This window comes from Lynx canadensis, chromosome B1, assembly GCF_007474595.2.
Source record: "Lynx canadensis isolate LIC74 chromosome B1, mLynCan4.pri.v2, whole genome shotgun sequence".
In the NCBI taxonomy this organism is placed as follows: Eukaryota; Metazoa; Chordata; class Mammalia; order Carnivora; family Felidae; genus Lynx; species Lynx canadensis.
This window is the reverse complement of record NC_044306.2, coordinates 155,846,178-155,865,647: the sequence shown is the minus strand read 5'-3', so window position 1 is coordinate 155,865,647 and position 19,470 is coordinate 155,846,178. Positions and strand designations below refer to the sequence as shown.

Genomic DNA, 19,470 nt, shown 5'->3' with positions numbered 1-19,470 from the left:
GTTTGAAGGCTCTGCTTTATCTTCAGTTCCTCTGTAAAGGCTTCCTTGGCTATGCACTAGGGAGAAGGGAGTGTATCTGTTCTCTGAATATCCCCTGTGCTTGCCTCAGTTATTACATTTAAGACATCCGTGTCTTATTTTTCAGCATGCATATTTCCCTTTCTCTTCTGTAAGGTCCTCAAGGACAGAACGTGTCATAATTATTATTTCTCCTCCAGCCACTGCTCTATGCTTTGGACATAGGAGGAACTTATACACTGATTTTTAAGTAACTGAAAGTGAAGGTGACAACCTAGGTTCTGAAGGATGCATCCTCCTTTTTCAAGAAGAAAAGGAAGAAGGGATGATAATGGAATTCCATGAAATGGAAGCAGAATGAACCAAAACACAAAATTGTGAAAGTTGTGACATTTTAAAGAAATGTGCTTGGTGCACAGTAAAATGAGAGCAGTTCTCAAGGAAGAGACTGAAAAGATGTAGGAAGGCAGATTGGGAAGGATTCTGTATCACATGGCAAGGTTATATTTTATCCTGGAAAAAAAAGGTTACAAAATACTTTTTTTTTTAAAGTTTATTTATTTATTTTGAGGGAGACAGAGAGAGTGAGCAGGGGAGGGGCAGAGAGAGAGAGGGAGAGAGAGAATCCAAGCAGGCTCCATGCTCTCAGTGCAGAGCCCAAAGGGGGGCTCAAATCGACAAACCATGAGATCATGACCATAGCCAAAACCAAGAGTCAAATGCTTAACTGAATGAGCCACCCAGGCACCCCTGCAATACTTTTAAATTTAAAAAATTTTTTTCTAAAATAAAATGAAAATAAAAATTGTTTTTCTAAATTAGTGAGGTTTTGCGTTATAACACTATGTTCTTGGTATAAGAAAAAGATCTCTGAAGCCAGTGTAGATAAGAAGAGATTAACAGAGGGGAGGGAGTTTCAGTCATCTGGGTAAAAGATTACTGGGAAATTAGAAACGTGTCTGCTACTATGGCAAGGTCTTCAGTTCCTCTGTCAGGGCTTCCTTGGCTATGCACTAGGGAGAAGGGAGTGTATCTGTTCTCTGAATGTCCCCTGTGTTTGCCTCAGTTATTACATTTAAGACATCCGTGTCTTATTTTTCAGCATGCATATTTTATACTGAAGAGACATAGCATTTGAGTGAACAGACTTAGGGAAAATGAGCAGAAATGCCTCTAAATTAATATGGATTAACTGCTTGGATGCTTAAGACATAATCCTTCATCATGAGGAATAGATGAATTTTAAATTGGTGCATTGTTTTAGACATGTTAATCCTTAGTAGAATATTGTCCCTACCAAAGATGGCGATCCATTTATGCAAGTTGGTGACTTTAATATAATTCATTTCTTCTGACATCCCAGTCTGATTTGGGAAGAGTATGGTAAAATCAGGCGTAGGGTAGTATAACAGTACACTCCAAAATGTAGTAGTTTAAAACAGGAAACATTTATTATAGTTCTCACACTTACTTGAGTTGTGTGTATGCTAACTTGGCTGAAGTTAGATGTTTAGGAGCTAGCAAGTTGGTTGGTTTTATAGGGGAAGGAACTCAGTCACATGCTTGATAGTCACCTTAATGTCATCTGGGATGAAGGCCATATGGCTGTCATCACCAAGCAGTCTAGCACAGGCTCAATCTCATTATGACAGGATTCCCAACAATAGGCAGAGAAATCCCAAAGATCAAATATTTTGCAAGACTCTGCTTGTATCATGTTTGTTATGTCGCATTGGCCAAAGTAAGTCACATAGCCAATCCCAGGCATAAAAAGGGAGAAAAAGACTCTATAGTTTGATTGGGAAGCCACAATCCAAAGGACCATGGATATAGAAAAGAGTGGAACTGGGATCATTTCAGACTACCATAGCAAAGCTGAAAAGGGTAAAATGAATTTAGAATGAAGTAAGACAAACATTGGTAAAATGAAGGGATTTAGAGGCAATTAACTTAAACATGGGAGTTCCAGACATTTTATCATTAGTTTCCTCAACTACTAGGCAGAAGATCAGAAATAACAACTTTACAGTGTCTTTGTGAGGATTAGGCATAATATAGAATAGAATTTTTCATGTGGTAGGCCCTAGATAAAAAATGTGGCTATTACTATGTACTTTTGTGGTCACTTCTATAGCATATGGGAGGAAATTGGAGTTTGAAGCCAGGCAAACCTGTAAGACCTTAGGCAGCTTCTGTCTGTCATCTGTAAAACAAGGATAATAATGTCACCTGAGCCAATTTCATTAGGGTAATTACATAAAATAATAAGTATCAAGTTCCTGGCAAATACTTGACATAAACTAGACCCTGAAGAGTTAGAAGGTAGGGAGGCATTATTAAAAGTTACCCCTTAAAATGGCATGGTCTTGGGGTGCCTGTGTCTGACTCTTGATTTCAGCTCAGGTCTTATCTCACGGTTCGTGCGTTCAAACCCTACATTGGGCTCTGCGCTGACAGCTTGGGATTCCCTTTCTCCCTCTCTCTCTGCCTTTCTCTCTCAACATAAACTAAATAAACTTTTTTAAAAAATAAATAAAATAAAATGACATCATCTTGGTCAAAATAGTGATGGTATTGACCTGGTAAAGAATGAATTGCTAGAATCCAACACTCATCTCTGCTGCTCTCTCCCTCAAATCGCACTCTTAGAATGATTGTCTTGATAACTTCTAGTTCTCTTAGCATTCCTTTCCATGCATTGACCCAGAGCCATTCCTAGACTGTTCTGTGATTAATACAATTACAGTTAAGAGTTATTAGCTCATGTGCCACAATACTGCAGTATTCAAAAGAGGACACTTAAATAGGTAAATAAAGAGGTTTGTATAAATCACCATAACACTGAAAAAAATCTTGGCCTTTAAAAAAAAACTATCTAGTAATTCATTTAAAAACAAATATTAATAATGGGATCGAGTTGCCATAGTAACGCCATTACTTTGGAGCCACAATGTATTTCCCTTCAACTTTCAGCCATCACCCCCCTTCATTTGTTATTTTTAATTAACTATATACTGTTATTGATACTTTGTATGCAGTCAAATTATATAAATGAACTCTAGATATGTCTATTACTGTCTATATCTAATACAGAGAGAATTTATCAGGTATATTCTAGGTTTTTATAAGAATTTATACAATAAGATATCAGGTTCTTTAAATAATATGGAATTCTAGCTCCAATACTTGGATTTTTTTATGTGAGATATATAAAAATATCCTTTGAAGTATCTAAAAACTGACATTACCTAACCTGCTTTCCTTTTTCTATTTTTCTACTATAATTATATATGTATTGAGACTATAAGACATTTGTGTTGATATTTCTAAGTCTCTCTGTATTCTGTGTCTCTATATGATCTTATTTTCCCTTCCTATACCAATTTCCAGTAGTCTACCTGCATGTTGATGTCTTAGGAATTATTGCTTTATATATTAATTCTTTATTTATTTTGTAGGCTTATATTTTTATAAGGAACTCATATTTAATTTTCTGACATTCATTAAAGTAGCCATATAAAACAGCAATGTCTCGGGGCGCCTGGGTGGCTCAGTCGGTTAAGCATCTGACTTCGGCTCAGATCATGATCTCGCGGTCTATGGGTTCAAGCCCCGCGTTGGGCTCTGTGCTGACCGCTCAGAGCCTAGAGCCTGTTTCAGATTCTGTGTCTCTGACCCTCCCCCGTTCATGCTCTGTCTCTCTCTGTCTCAAAAATAAATAAACTTTAACAAAAATTTAAAAAAAAATAAAATAAAACAGCAATGTTTAAAATGTTATTAATATGGTTACCAATATTAACACAAGGGACTCTTCAATAGAAAATGTTAACTACCTAACACTCAGAAACACATCAGATTGCTTCAGATATCTTGTCATTTTATTCTGTTCTCATCTGAAATATTTTGAATTAGTTGGTACTTTTTTATGTGTATATAGTGATTGTGCTCTGAGTATTTGAGATAGTGAGCTAATAATTGGTAACTTTGGAATTGTGTTGTAAAATAATATTCTGAAAAATAATTAAATAATTATATCTCAGGGGTGCCTGGGTGGCTCAGTCGGCTATGCATCCAACTCTTGATTTCAGCTCAGATCATGATCTCACAGTTAGTGAGATCGACCCCCACATCAGAACTTGGGATTCTCTCTCTCTCTCTCTCTCTCTCTGCTCCTCCTCCCCTCTCTCTGAAAATAGATGAACATTTAAAAAAGTAATAATGGGATACCTAAGGGTCTCAGTCAGTTGAGCATCTGACTCTTGATTTTGGCCCATGTCATGATCTCACAGTTTTGTGAGTTTGAATCCCATGTCACTGACAGTGCAGAGCCTGTTTGAGATTCTCTCTCTCTGCCCATCCCCAGCTCGCACTCTTTCTGCCTCTCTCAAAATAAATAAATAAACTTAAAAAATAAAAATAAACCAATAATAATAATTATTATATGTCAAAAATCACATTTTTATCATATTTTCTTTTTTTATCCCCTCAAGTTCTTTATCACCTGTGAATCATTTTGATTTTAATCCACGTGTCACTATTTTCCCTCCTTTCGGTTGTCTTGATTTCTTTCAGCTTTCTATCATTTTTTTAGGAAAAAAAATATGACATTCATGCATTTGTTTGTCATAATATGTTTCTTTTTTAGTATTGTGCATTTTAATTCTGACCAACATGATCTTAGTAACCATAGGAAAATGTACTAGCAAGTTACTAAATAGCCTTGAATAAAATGTAATCTACATTTCAAAATAGCAGGAGTTTATAAATTCTGTGAAACTTACCCACAGATAAGTAAATTTGAGAGATTCTGTTCTTTAAGTCTAATGTGATCATACGTGGCATTTGGTTACATAATTTATGCCTGTGATGGCTTTATCTGCATTCTTCAATTTACAGATTTTATTACTGAATAGGGGTGTAAATTCCAATAGTTTACTAGTGCATTAATGTCACAATACATTACAAGGTAATTAACCAGAGCTGCCACTATAAATAGAAAAATTGTCACAGCCCTCACTATAAACTACTTAATAAAAATAAGATCCTGAATCAGCATTCACCACTATAGTAATTTTTCTTGCCATATGTCTCATTAATCAGGACTTAAAAAAATAGGCTCATCTAGAAGCACTATTATTATTATTATTTTTTTTTTATGAAATTTATTGACAAATTGGTTTCCATACAACACCCAGTGCTCATCCCAAAAGGTGCCCTCCTCAATACCCATCACCCACCCTCCCCTCCCTCCCACCCCCCATCAACCCTCAGTTTGTTCTCAGTTTTTAACAGTCTCTTATGCTTTGGCTCTCTCCCACTCTAACCTCTTTTTTTTTTTTTTCCTTCCCCTCCCCCATGGGTTCCTGTTAAGTTTCTCAGGGTCCACATAAGAGTGAAACCATATGGTATCTGTCTTTCTCTGTATGGCTTATTTCACTTAGCATTACACTCTCCAGTTCCATCCACGTTGCTACAAAGGGCCATATTTCATTTTTTCTCATTGCCACATAGTATTCCATCGTGTATATAAACCACAATTTCTTTATCCATTCATCAGTTGATGGACATTTAGGCTCTTTCCATAATTTGGCTATTGTTGAGAGTGCTGCTATGAACATTGGGGTACAAGTGCCCCTATGCATCAGTACTCCTGTATCCCTTGGATAAATTCCTAGCAGTGCTATTGCTGGGTCATAGGGTAGGTCTATTTTTAATTTTCTGAGGAACCTCCACACTGCTTTCCAGAGCGGCTGCACCAATTTGCATTCCCACCAACAGAAAGCACTATTATTTTTAAACCTTTCATTATTAAAACAAGTTTGTTATAATTTCTAGTAAATTTAATGGGATTGATTATATGTTTCTGAATGCAAATATGTTCTACATGCTTTTGAGACATGTTTCCCCATTTTTTATACTATAATTGGGAATGAAAAACTACTTCAGTGGTTTTGTAGCAGATTTGTGAATAAACGCATTGGAGTTCTTAGCAAGATTCATTAAGAGTTGCAGTTCTGGAAAAAAAAAAAAACAAAAAAAAAAAACAAACCAAGTTGCAGTTCTGAAGGTCATGTGTCCTCTCCAACTGTGCTTTGTCCCTGACCTTTCGTTTGCCTCCCTAGTACTCATAATGCAAAACCTCTTACCCCAGAGTGTATAACCCCAAACTGTATAAAAAGTTTGACAGTTACTGGTACTCTCCACCTTCCAATACAGTGAACAACTAGTAATAAAGCTGGTGAAACCAGTATGTTTAGTTTGTATAATCTTTCTTTAGGTAAGATCTTATATTTAATTAGAAGCCTAATGTCAAATAAGCTAAAATATTTGGGTAATTGGGGGATTACATCTATTTTTTTTTAATTTGCTATAATAGAGTAATATAAATATGGTTCAATTGGCACATAATCAATGAACTAGAATAATGCCAGGCATTAAGTTTCATGTGCAAATGGAATTACATTCAGCAAATCCACGTTGAAAATATTTTTTAAAGTTCAAAATAAACAGATGGTCCTGCCTCGTGCATCTATATTAAAAATAGGCTATAGCCAAAGATTTAGCATCACACATTAGAGACATTAGCGCACGATATTGTCTAGTGGAATGTAAAAACATTTGAGATTGATTAAAATAAAATAAGAACAAGACATCTGGCGTTCTTATTGAGGAGACTCCAGGCCTATTTTTTAGTATTCTTCGTGTGTTTTTTTTTTCTAACTTATCTTGTTAGCAGACATTATATGGTAGAACATAATTTCCTAGTTTTATCCACCCTTAACCCAAGGGAATAAACATGAAACTTGCATATAGCAGATTGCTTTGACCACGTCAAATAACGTGCTTTTCCCTCACTTGTAAATGCCAAACATTTTTTTGTACTGTGTGTTAAAGTACACTGCGAATACCTACAATATAGAGCTTGTGAATGGTAAAAATCATTCCCATTTATGAAGTATGTGTCTTGTGTCAGACACAGGAAAAAGTATTTTACCTGCATTGTCTCATTTAAGTCTTACAAGGACACTATCGCTTTTTCATTCAGATTTACTCGTCATCATCATCGTATTTCTAGAGTCATGTATACTCCCGTAACACTTTATGGTAATAATTGAATTGGGTTGGATTTAATTGAAATTAAATTCTAAATGGTAAAATATACTTTTTATTCAATATTGTTAGGGATAAGTAAGTGTTTTATAAATTATAACATACTCTGCAAATATAAGTTATTATTTAAAAGCCAACATTTATCATTTGAAACAACTTAGCACAATCCTGCAGGCCCCTGTGGTACATAATTCATATGTTGAGAATAATTATTCCGGGGAGTAGTGTGACCTGGTAGATTTTTGCAGTAGGTTCTTGGTCATCTTGTTCTGGTAGTTTCTCAATAAGCCTCCATGAGAAGGGAGATAGAGATTGTTTGGATTCTACTTCCACACTGGCTCATGGAATGATATTCTTAGTACTCAAAAGGTATTAAATAGAGGCTTGATATCATTGTGATCTGAACATCCTCCTTCAGGTTCAGTGTGGCTGGTAGCAGATCCAGTGGTAATGATCCTTGACTCGAATGTGATGTTTCCTCCATGGAGCCTGTTGCTCAGGGAATGGAAAGTCTCTGGAACTAGGATGTGTGTCTAAGCAGCTGTGACCAGGGTTCAGTTCCTTGAATTTCATACTTCCCTACCTGACGCCCCTCCCCAGCTCCCTGTTTGCTCTCCTAAGATTGCTCACTAGCCCAGCCCTCCTATGATCGCTCCTATGGATTCCAGGACTGACCTATCTTTGTTTTATTTGGCTTTTATTCTCATTCAAAAAGATGAGAGTGTAGCTGCTTTATCTTGTTCAGAGAGAAAATATTTAGCGTTTTCTGAATGTCACAACTTCTTATCGCTAGTCAGTAATAATGATGGTAATAATAATAATAAACATTTATTATTCAAATTAACTTTTAAAAATCGTACAGACTGAAAATTATCCATATGTCCTCCTCTCTCCCAATTCCCATAGAAAACCAATCATAATATTTTTCTGAATATTCCAGTAGATACCATCTTTTTTGAGTGGACATGGTTAGAACATTTAATATTTACACATAACATTTGTGCCTGGCTGTATTTGAAGCATATGATATGGATCATTATTTCATTAATTTCCTGAATCTCATGAAGCAGGTAGTATTCTTGTTGTAATTTTGTGAATGAAAAAACTGAGCCGTAGAGAGATTTTTTTTTTAACTTCATAAAGGTCAGATTAAGTATTACACATTGGAACCAGGTTCAAGCCCAAGCATCTATAAAAATTCTGCTCTGTCAGTTTTTCATTTATACAAAAGGAACTATGACTTAATTTCCAAAACAACATATTTTAGCCAGTAATTAGTAATGAAACATATTACCACAAAGGATGGGGTGGGGGGGTCTAACTATCCACAGTATGGTATTTTAAAGAAAAATCCTCACCCATCTCTATTAGTCATCTTAAGAACAGAATATGGCACAAAAGTTGTTTGTGTGTCTGTTGTCTTCTTCAATAAAGTAGAATATCTTTGTTCTAATGTTACACTGTTCCTTTTTGCTCTTTTCATAAAATATCTTTCTGTTTCTCTCAAGAGAAATATTTGAAATCATACCATAAAACAAGAAATCAGACATTGTAATAAAATGTTATTTTTGTAGTTTTAAATATTCTCTCCCACAAATGCTTCTTATTATTTATGAAAATAATTTTATACCAGTATACTAAAAATAATTGTCTTATTGCCTGGAGGAGACAGCTAGCTGACAGTTGTGTTGACTGCTACTACCAAAGCCTGGCGTGGGACAAGGAGGAGATTTTGACTTCCAGATGGAAGAGTCACCCTTATTCCCACCTACTGAGTGTTCACAGCTGCAGGGTTTCCAATTTTTTGGTGTACTCATGCACATGATCCTGCCCTTCCGGAGTATCTTCTTTAATATAACAATTCTTACTTTACAATAGATGTAAAAGACAACATGATAAACTTTATATATGATAAGTCCTTAAATTTTAAAATACCTTTTACCCTGAGTCAGTTGCCTAAGATTAGGTAAGATCTCTTTTCTCTAGATACATCTGGATCCCTAGACAGTAAGGACAGTAAGCGTTGGGACTGTTAAGGACGCAACATCCACTTACATATCACTAGTCAGCAAATGAGGATCTTGTTTCTTCTGCTGCTAAAAGGCACATTCTTCTCTATTGAAAGTGTTGACTTTGGCTATTATTCATCCTGTAACACCCCAAAGAGTATTACCTTCACACGAAGAGGCACTTATCTCCCCCAGTGTGTACTAAGAAGTACTTTTCTCTGTTAGTTGTATCTCTGCGTCCAGCAATTATTTTCAGTCCTTGAGTTCAGGGGGAAAAAAAAAAAAAAAAAAGACAATTTCCCTCACTGGAGCAGATGCTCCTGTTAAGTTTGGCATCACATTCTCCTAGATGGAATTACATGGAAGTATACAACTTAAATATTAATGCTTGTTAATCTGATAAATCCACCCCGGTTGCTAACTATATGATCACAGAAAAACTTGCATAGCCACAGCAACAGCCTGTTTCCCAAGATTGTTTAAGTATCAAATAACAAATATGATATTATATGTGAAACTGACCCATACCCTATAAAATGCTATGTAAATCTTGCTTAATATAACTTAGAAGCAATCTTTATCATTCCAGTCTAAGACGCAGTATGGCTCAGACATGGTGAGATCAAGAAAATAAGTCCTCAAGATGGTTTGCAACGTTCTTATCCTCCTCAAATCCTACTGGCTTAATTATGATGTAGTTTTACATTAAAAATAACCATATTTTTTTTCTGTAAATGTCTATGCCTTTAATTTCAAACACGTATCAGACAAGAAAACTATATGTTAGCTTTTCTCTGTGCCCCTCTGAAAGACTAACTTTCCTTCAGTACTGACCAAATATTTTCTGTGTGGTTGCATCTTATGCATGGGTTAGATTCTGAAGTTAGTGAGCAAGGTCAAAACAAAAACAAAAATATAACCCACCTTCAAACATCCTCTAAATTATCCATAAAATACAATATATCCAACAGTGAGTTATTCCTCGATATCAGGAAATGTGAAAATAGAAATACCTAAAACCTCCTTTGGCTGTGGCGATGCGTGGTGAACAATGTGGGAGACAGAGAACTGAGGGAACACTGTCCCTATCCTCCTGTCACTCTGGACCATGCTGTCATTGATTAAAATGCTAAGTGGATTTTCCCCCAAATTCTTTCTGAATGCATATCGTTGAATTTAAGTCAGATGAATTTTGATGTGACAGTACTATACTGACTGCCAACCATTTGCCATGCATTTTACAGGGGACTGGCAATACAGCCCACATGGGCTTTACCGTGTATCGGAGAAAGTCAACAATAGATCAATTATGTAATGACATAATCAAGGGGTGTATGGGTGGCTCAGTCAGTTAAGCATCCGACTTCATCTCAGGTAATGATCTCATGGTTCATGGGTTCGAGCCCCATGTCAGGCTCTGTGCTGACAGCTCAGAGCCAGGAGCCTGCTTCAGATTGTGTGTCTCCCTCTCTGCCCTCCCCCACTCGTGCTCGGTCTCTCTCTCAAAAGTAAAATAAACATTAAAAAAATCAGAAGAAGAAAAAAAGAAAAGAAAAACCACTCTAGGGAGGTGACTACTCAGCTGAACTGTGAAGAATGAAAGTGAATGTGTATTGAGTTGTATCAGTTCTTTATGTATTTTGGATACTAACTCTTTATCAGAAATGTCATTTGAAAATACCTTCTCCCATTCAGTAGGTTGCCATTTAATTTTGGTGATTGTTTTCTTCGCTGTGCTGCTTTTTATTTTGATGTAGTTCCAATGATTTATTTTTGCTTTTGTTTCCCTTGCCTCAGGAGACATAATCTAGAAAAATGTTGCTGCAGGCTATGTCGGATTGCTTTCTATGCTCTCTTCAGGGATTTTTATGGTTTTAGGTCTCACATTTAGGTCTTTTATCCATTTTGACTTTATATTTGTGTAAGTGTAAAAAGTGAAAGAAGTGGTCCAGTTTCATTCTTTCCTATGTTGCTGTCCAGTTTTCCCAACACCATTTGTTGAAGAGACGATCTTTTCCCCATTATGCATTTATTCCTCCTTTGTTGAAGATTAAGTGACCATATAATCGTTGGTGTATTTCTGGGTTTTCTGGTCTATTCCATTGATCTATGTTATCTGGTTTTTGCCAATACCATGCTGTTTTAATTACTACCACTTTGTAGTAAAACTTAATATCTGGAATGGTGATACCTCCAGTTTTTTTTTTTCTTTTTCAAGATTACTTTGGTTGTTTGAGATCTTTTGTGGTTCCATACAGATTTTAGGATTGTTTGATCTAGTTCTGTGAAAAATGTTGGTATTTTCATAGGGATTGCATTAAATCCATAGATCACTTTGAGTGTATAGACATTTTAACAGTATTTGTTCTTCTAACCCATGATCATGGAATGACTTTCCATTTCTTTGCATTGTCTTGAATTTTTTCATCAATGTTATATAGTTTTCAGAGTACAGGTGTTTCACTTTTTTGGTTAAGTTCATTCCTAGATTTTGTTTGGTTGTTTGTTTTTGGTGCAAGTATAAATTGGATTGTTTTCTTAATTTCAATTTCTGCTGCTTCAGTGTATAGGAATGTAGCAGATTTCTGTACATTGATTTTGTATCCTGCAACTTTACCGAATTTATTTATCAGTTCTAGGTTTTTGATAAAGTCTTTAGGATTTTCATATATATAGCATCATGTCATCTGCAAATAGACTTTTATTCCTTCTTTGTTAATTTGGGTGCCTTTTATATTTCTTTATGTTGTCTAATTGCTGTGCCTAGGACTTCCAGTGCTATGTTGAGTAAATGTGATGAGAGAGGGCATCCTTGTCTTGCTCCTGACATTAAGGGAAAAGCTTTCATTTTTTCACCATTGACTATGATGTTGGCTGTGGGTTTTTCATATGAGACCTTTATTATGTTGAGGTATGTACCCTTTAGACCTTCTTTGCAGAGGGTTTTTATCATGAAGGATATTGTACTTTGTCAAGTGCTTTTTCTGCATCTATTGAAAGGATTTAATGGTTTTTATCTTTTTTTCTTATTGATGTGACATATCATGTTGATTGTTTTGTGAATTTTAAACTACGCTTGCATCCTGGGAAAAAATCCCACTTGATGGTGGTGTATGATTTTTTTTAATATATTATTGGATTCAGTTTGCTAATATTTTGTTGAGGACTTTTGCATCTATATTCATAAAATATGTTTGCCCATAGTTCTCTTTTTTTGTGGTGTCTTTATTAGGCTTTGGTATCATGTGTCTTTATCTGACTTTGGTATCAGTGTGATACTGGTTTCATAGAATGAATTTAGAAGATATATATATATATATATATATATATATATATATGAATAGTTTGAGAAGAATAGGTATTAACTCTTCTTCAGATGTTTGGTAGAGGGGCACCTGGGTGGCTTAGTCGGTCGAGTGTCCAACTCTTAATTTCAGCTTAGGTCATGATCCCAGAGTCCTGGGATACAGCCCTGCATCAGGTTCTGTGCTGAGCATGGGGCCTGCTTAACATTCTCTCTCTCTCCCTCTGTCCCTATCCCCCACTCATGTGTGTTCTTTCTCTCTCTAAAATTTTTTTAAAAAGTTAAATGTTTGGTAGAATTTGTCTGTGAAGTGTTCTGGTCCTGGACTTTTGTTTTTGGAGAGTTTCTTGATTACTTATTCAATTTCATTACTAGTAATCAGTCTGTTCAAATTTACTATTTCTTCCTGCTTTAGTTTTGGTGTTATATGTCTCTAGGAATTTAATCATTTCTACTAAGTTGTCCAGTTTGTTGGCATGGAGGTTTTCATAGTACTCTGTTACAATTGTTTCTATTTCTGTGGTGTTGGTTGTTATTTCTCCACTTTCATTAGTGATTTTGTTTATTTGGGTCCTCTCTCTTTCCAAATAATTCAATTAAAAATAGGCAGAAGATATGGACAGACATTTCTCCAAAGAAGACATACAGATGTCCAACAGACAGATGAAAAGATGCTCAGTGTCCCTCAACATTAGGGAAATGCAAATAAAAACTGCAATGAGATAGTAACTCACACCTGTCAGATTGGCTAAAATCAAAAACACAAGAAACAAGTGTTGTCAAAACGTGGAGAAAAAACCCTCTTATAATGTTGGTGGGAATGCAAACTGGTGCAACCAATGTAAAAAACAGTATGGAGGTTCTTCAAAAAACTAAAAATGGAATTCTCTATGATCCAATAATTGCATGGTTGAATATCCAAAAAATACAAAAACACGAATTCAAAGACATACACACATTCCTGTTTATTGCAGCACTGTTTACAATAGCCAAGCTATGAAAGTATCCCAAATGTCTATCAATACATGGATAAAGATGCGGTGGTGTGTGTGTGTCTGTGTGTTTGTGTGTGTATAATGGGATATTATTCAGCCATTGAAAAAAATAAAATATTGCCATTTGCAATAACATGGATAGAGCTAGAGAGTATAATGCTAAGTGAAATAAGTCAGAGAGAGAAATACCTTATGATCTCATTCATTTGTGGAATTTAAGAAACAAAACAAGCAAGCAAAGGACAAAAGAGAGAGAGAAAGAGAGAGAGAGGCAAACCAAGAAACAGATTCTTCAATATAGAGAACAAAATGATAGTTACCAGAAGGAAGGTGGCTGGAGGGATGGGGAAATACGGGATGGAGATGAAAGAGTACACTTACCATGATGAAAGAAAGAAAATAAAATGATAACATGATTTAAAACAAACAAACAAACAAACAAAAGAACATGAGTCGGTCACACTTGAAGTCGAAGAATGGTATGATCAGGGCCCTGAATTGGAATAGTCATGGTATGTTAATTCATTTGTTCGCTAAGCAAATACTGATTAGGGCCTCATATATGCCAGGCTTTGATGGAATTGTGCAGTTTACAAATCTGTCAAGACTTGGCTTTTCATTAAGCATACACTCTAGACGGGGGAGAGAAGTTAAAATGAACAAAAATTAAGCAGATAAATGCACATGATACTTCTGGAACATAGCGAGATGAGCAACTGGAGATATAGACAGAGTACTTATATAGGGTTCAGATCAGGCACTTTTTTTTTGTTTCCAAAGATAAAAACAAAGATGGACAGTAGTTAAAACAGTATAAAAACACATTTTTTGGGGCGCCTGGGTGGCGCAGTCGGTTAAGCGTCCGACTTCAGCCAGGTCACGATCTCACGGTCTGTGAGTTCGAGCCCCGCGTCAGGCTCTGAGCTGATGGCTCGGAGCCTGGAGCCTGTTTCCGATTCTGTGTCTCCCTCTCTCTCTGCCCCTCCCCCGTTCATGCTCTGTCTTTGTCTGTCCCAAAAATAAATAAAAACGTTGAAAAAAAAAAAAAACACATTTTTTTCCCCAGAACTATTGCAATGGGAGAAAAGAAACCTAGGTATATAGTGGGCATCAACTTCAAATACAGCATGGACAAGTGGGCATGCATAGCCAAGGAACAGGGTAGAAAATCCCTGTGTAGAAAATTGTTAAGAGGAAATGTCAGGGGCCAGAGGGACTCTGGAAGCAACTTGATAGGATTCGTGCTAAAGACAGGCCAGAGTGATCAGACATCACCAAGGGGTTGGTAGAGGATGAGGAACATGATCAGATACAGAGGGTGATCAGATATGGAGAGAATGGGGGGTTGTGGCTGACATGACTTAGCAGGGTTCTTGCTGTAACTGGATTTTACAAGGAAGTGCACAGAGGGTCATAAGAGAAGGTTCAGGTGTCTAATTGAAGTTTGGTCAAGCAGAGAATTTTTGTCAGCCTAGTAGGTCTTGAAAGGAGCTGAGTTGTTGCTGTTGTTTTTCTGTTTTTTTTTTTTTTTCATGGGGGGTGGAGGGGCAGAGAGAGAAGGAGAGAGAGAACCCCAAGCAGGCTACACCTGCACCTTCATCAGGAACCATGAGATCATGACCTGAGCCAAAATCAAGAATTGGATGCTTAACTGACTGAGTCACCTGGTTGCCCCAAGAGCTAGGGTTTTAAGATTGCTGAGGGGTTTAAAAACCTCTGAAGGGTTTTTACACAGAGTACTACATAATCTGATTTCAATTTTTAAAAGATGATTCTAGGTGGAAAGTAGCTTAAAGAGAGATAAATCCAATCATATTGGTATGGCTTTTCCTTAAAATTTCATTTACAGAATTCCCTCTTGCCACTTAAATTCTCTGAAATTCTCTTCCCTTCTGTCCCTTCCATTTTCCACATTACTAGCCTAAGATAATGTGTGACTTCTCTTCTGTGATTAAGAAATAGCAGAAGGATTTGGAAACAGGCAAATTCACATTGCTGTGGGACCATGTGCTGAGCCCTTTGGAAGCAGGACCTGATAGAACACTTGCCTGGATTCCAATAAATGCCCAAGCGAGGGGTTATAGTCCCTGCAGGGAAGAAGAGCACTTACTAATACATAAGCAATGAAAAGACTACATTTGCTAGACCCATAAGGATCATATTCTCATGCTACACACAGAATACTGATTCTGTTAAAACAAGCATCATTTGAGACACTTGGCTGGTGATTGGGAGGCTGTTAATCTGTTGGTCAGGTTAGTCTGAATTGCCTCTGGAACTAGACACAATTGTGTCCACAATTGATGTGGTATGAACTGCGAAGAACGAAACTGGCAAAAGGGCTTATAGCTCAGATTGTAGTAGATTTTTATGTGTACTAAGCCTAGCATTTCTAAGTGTCCTATAGACATTGGGAAACTACAAAGGACATAAGCATAGAAGGCATAATTTGCATAGAAATGTTGATTAAAATGCGTAGGATGGATTGGGAGCAGAGAGATTAGTAAGTTATTTCAAGAAAGGTTTCTTGAAAGTGCGAAATAAAAAACAGTAGCAGTAGGAAGAATACACGATAGATTCCTAGACATTGTAGTTAAAGCATAATAAGACTTGGTGATTGGATACGAGAGAGAAATAAGAGATAATTATCTGATTTCCAGTTTGGATAATTTGGGTGGATATTGATGGTGTTCTGGAAGACAGAGGTAATTCATATCCAAACTAAAGATCACCCATTATCAATTTTTGGAAATACATGTAACATAAAACATCATTGGAAATTGTTTCCTTTCAGTGTATGGGAGATGTAAATAAAACATAATTTCAAGGGTATCTGAGACCTTTAGCCTTTTACAAGTAATTGAATTGGCCCTTTGGTCACCAGGTGGTTAGTTATCACAAGATGTAATTTATTTAGAAAAGTATGACTAGTGGATTTATGTGATACTGAGTCTGATAAAGTTCTTTCCTGGAACCTGAAAGGCATGCCTGCCAGATTTTATTTAGGTTTTAATGAATGAATAAATGAAGCCAAGGCTATAGAGCGAAAACCACCTCTGGTTACCAAATGGTCCATGCCTTTCCTTTGTTTCACTATTTTGAAGGATTTTACTTCTTCATTTCAAATGTGTGTGTTCATTTGAGAGGGGTGCCTCAGGGCACACTTGTTTGTTGGTTAGATAAAACCATTCTTGAAGATAGAACAAAGAACATACAGGCTGCACAGCAAGAGTATAAAACTCAGAACACCAGATGGAAAATGTCTTAGCTTTGTACTTGTGATTTCTTAAAAAGAAGAGAGGTAAACATTCACATTTTGCTTCTGTTGTTTTTTTTTTTTTCCTGTTACATAAAAATGTGACGTTGAAATCTTAGAAAAAAATGGACTTAGAAGCAAACCCTCAGAGTTTTAAAATCACCTCCCCTAAGAAAGATTTGTAGTATTATTTTTCTTTGTAAAATCTACCCAGCTAAAATATTTTCTGATGAGCTTAAATGCATATGAACTACTGCTCTGGAGAATTTCTTAATTGAGTACTTCATTTTGGACTTTATTGAAATGTGTACTTTGAAAACATTGGTGAAATTTGCCATTTCCCACCTGGCACCAGCAACAGCTGGAGCCTGGACCGTGTTCAATGGCCTACACTCATGCAGCACTAATCTAAAGCAAATGCCACATTAAAAACTACCTCCCTGCCCCTTCTGTTAAACGTACCTCAGGTAAAAGGAAGAGCAGAATATTTTATTTGAGTTTGCCTTTCTCCTCTTTCCATTCCTACTTCTCTAAAACTATTATGAGTGGTCATGCTCTTAACTTTGAAATATTTATAGGAAAAAGATTCGTTTTAAATGAGCAGATGGGCCAGTTCTAAGACAAGCTGCTGTATTAATAAACATGTGTGGTGCTTTATCAGCAAAGGAGCCTATTTTGACATTTCTTCTGGATGATTTGTATAGCCTATCACTATCACACCTGGTGCAGGGACAATAAATGGGCACTTAATAGTCAAGCAGTGTGCGAACACCTTCCATTATAACTTCATTATGTCAGATATAATCATCTATTACTGAATGTCAGGCACTTAATTTATGATCAGTTGCCCTATGGAATTAGTGGCCATACAAATGAATGGTCCATTCATGTCACTTTCACTGTAAATTTCCTTCTCCTAATGCTGGCCCCTTTTGCAAACACATTTAAATAATTCGATACCCTTTTGGGGTTTTAGAATACAAAACTATTTGTTTATATTTAGCAAATTTGAGAAAAGGGCAAATGTGAATCACATATGATATAAAATTCCGTATGTGAATGTACCAATCTGTCCAAAATAATAGTGCAGTTTTTCAGTTTTCTTTACTAAGGAACTTTAGTTTGATTTTGGTAAAGTGACAGTGCTTTAGGGAAGAAACAAACAAACAAACAAACAAACAAACTTCTCCCTAGAGATCTGTTGTACAACGATGTGCATATAGTTAACAATTTTGTAGTATACGTTTAAAATTTGGTTAAGAGTCAATTTTTATATGTGTTCTTTAACACAATTAAAAAACTTTTCCGCTGGACAGCGTAAACAAGTATAAGTTCACAGGTGGCACTGTCATCAAACAGGCTGATATATACAGGACAGATAGTGAAAAGAAAAGAGAAGCATAGGTTTATGAGAGGGAAGCTGAGAGAAAGAGCAAAGGAACTACTTTGTAGGATTTTAACATCAGTGCTCCTGGGGCACCTGGCTGGCTCAGTTGGTTGAGCAGTTGACTCTTGATTTTGGCTCAGGTCATGATCCTAGAGCTGTGGGATTGAGCCCCGTGTCAGACTCTGTGCTGAGCATGGAGCCTGGTTGTGATTCTCTCTCTCTCTCTCTCTCTCTCTCTCTCTGCTCCTTTCCCCTGCTCACACTCGCTCTCTATAAAATAAAAATAAAAGCAAAATCAGTGTTCTGTACTATCATCTTCAGAATCTTCTGGTCCTTTTCTTTGAATGTGAGAACATACAGTCTATGTGTATGTGTCTATTTTCAAGATCACTCTTAGAACTTCAGTTCTTGTTAAGATTCCTGATGAATTATTATCTATGAAAAAGTTCCCTTTAGAGATGTCTCAACTCCTGTATAATGATATTAGCACTGGGGTGGTGGTAAGACCCACTATTTGGGGAGAAAAATCTCAAAAACTATTTAACAATCAATAAAACTATTGGACCTACCAGATTAGAAGGAAACAGTGTTACAGATAGGAAAATATTAACAGACTAATAATAGAGTTGGATGGTGTGAGAATGAATCTACATTTACTACCAACACCATAGCAGGATAATTTTTTTACTATATGAACTTCAGCCAGAGCTGCCAAAAAGAAGCTTCTGCCTATGTCATAATATTATGGACCTGGCTGTCTTCCACTCAGTTCTGGCTTTCAGGGTGATGAATGGTACCACTTGCACTGGAAGCATTGTGGCCGAAGACTGACTTCTTCCATGGAGTCAGAAGCTTAAAGGAATCATGTATTTAGAATGTTTGTCTTACACAAATGAAAGATGTCATCAAGAAGAAATAAGGGGAAAATGCTGTAGGTGGTATATAACAGTGAATTCATTTCTAATATCCTAAAGAATTTCAAAGCTCTGGTACTGTGAAAGAATGAAATTGCACTAATAAATTTGTATTTGGCATTGACCTAACTGCCTCTGATTTCTACTCTGTAGATGCCAGTGGTCAAGAGACCCATGAGTCTATAGACTATCCCATTGACTTGAATGACTGTAAAGTGTAAAGCTCAGTAAGATACTCAGGTTACAGGAGATGATCTTTTAATCACCAACCCAGAAAATATTGTTCAGATTTATTTGGTGAAAAATCACACTAAGGTGACTTAAAGTTACTCTAGCTGAGACTCTTTAGGGATGCAAACTCCCCAGATGAATGGATCAAGATGGCACTCGGCACTCGTTTACAGATCTGAACTCTTGGGCAAGTGTAAGCAGAATCAGGGGGGAGCTGGCAGCCAGTCGCATTTGGCTAGCAAAATA

At 36.4% G+C, this 19,470-nt stretch overlaps 1 protein-coding gene across 10 annotated transcripts in view; it reads left to right on the top strand.

Moving 5' to 3' along the window:
* ADGRL3 (adhesion G protein-coupled receptor L3) overlaps positions 1 to 19,470 on the top strand; it is an 820,040-nt gene that overhangs the window by 585,780 nt on the left and 214,790 nt on the right. The gene's annotated exons all lie outside the window — the stretch shown is intronic.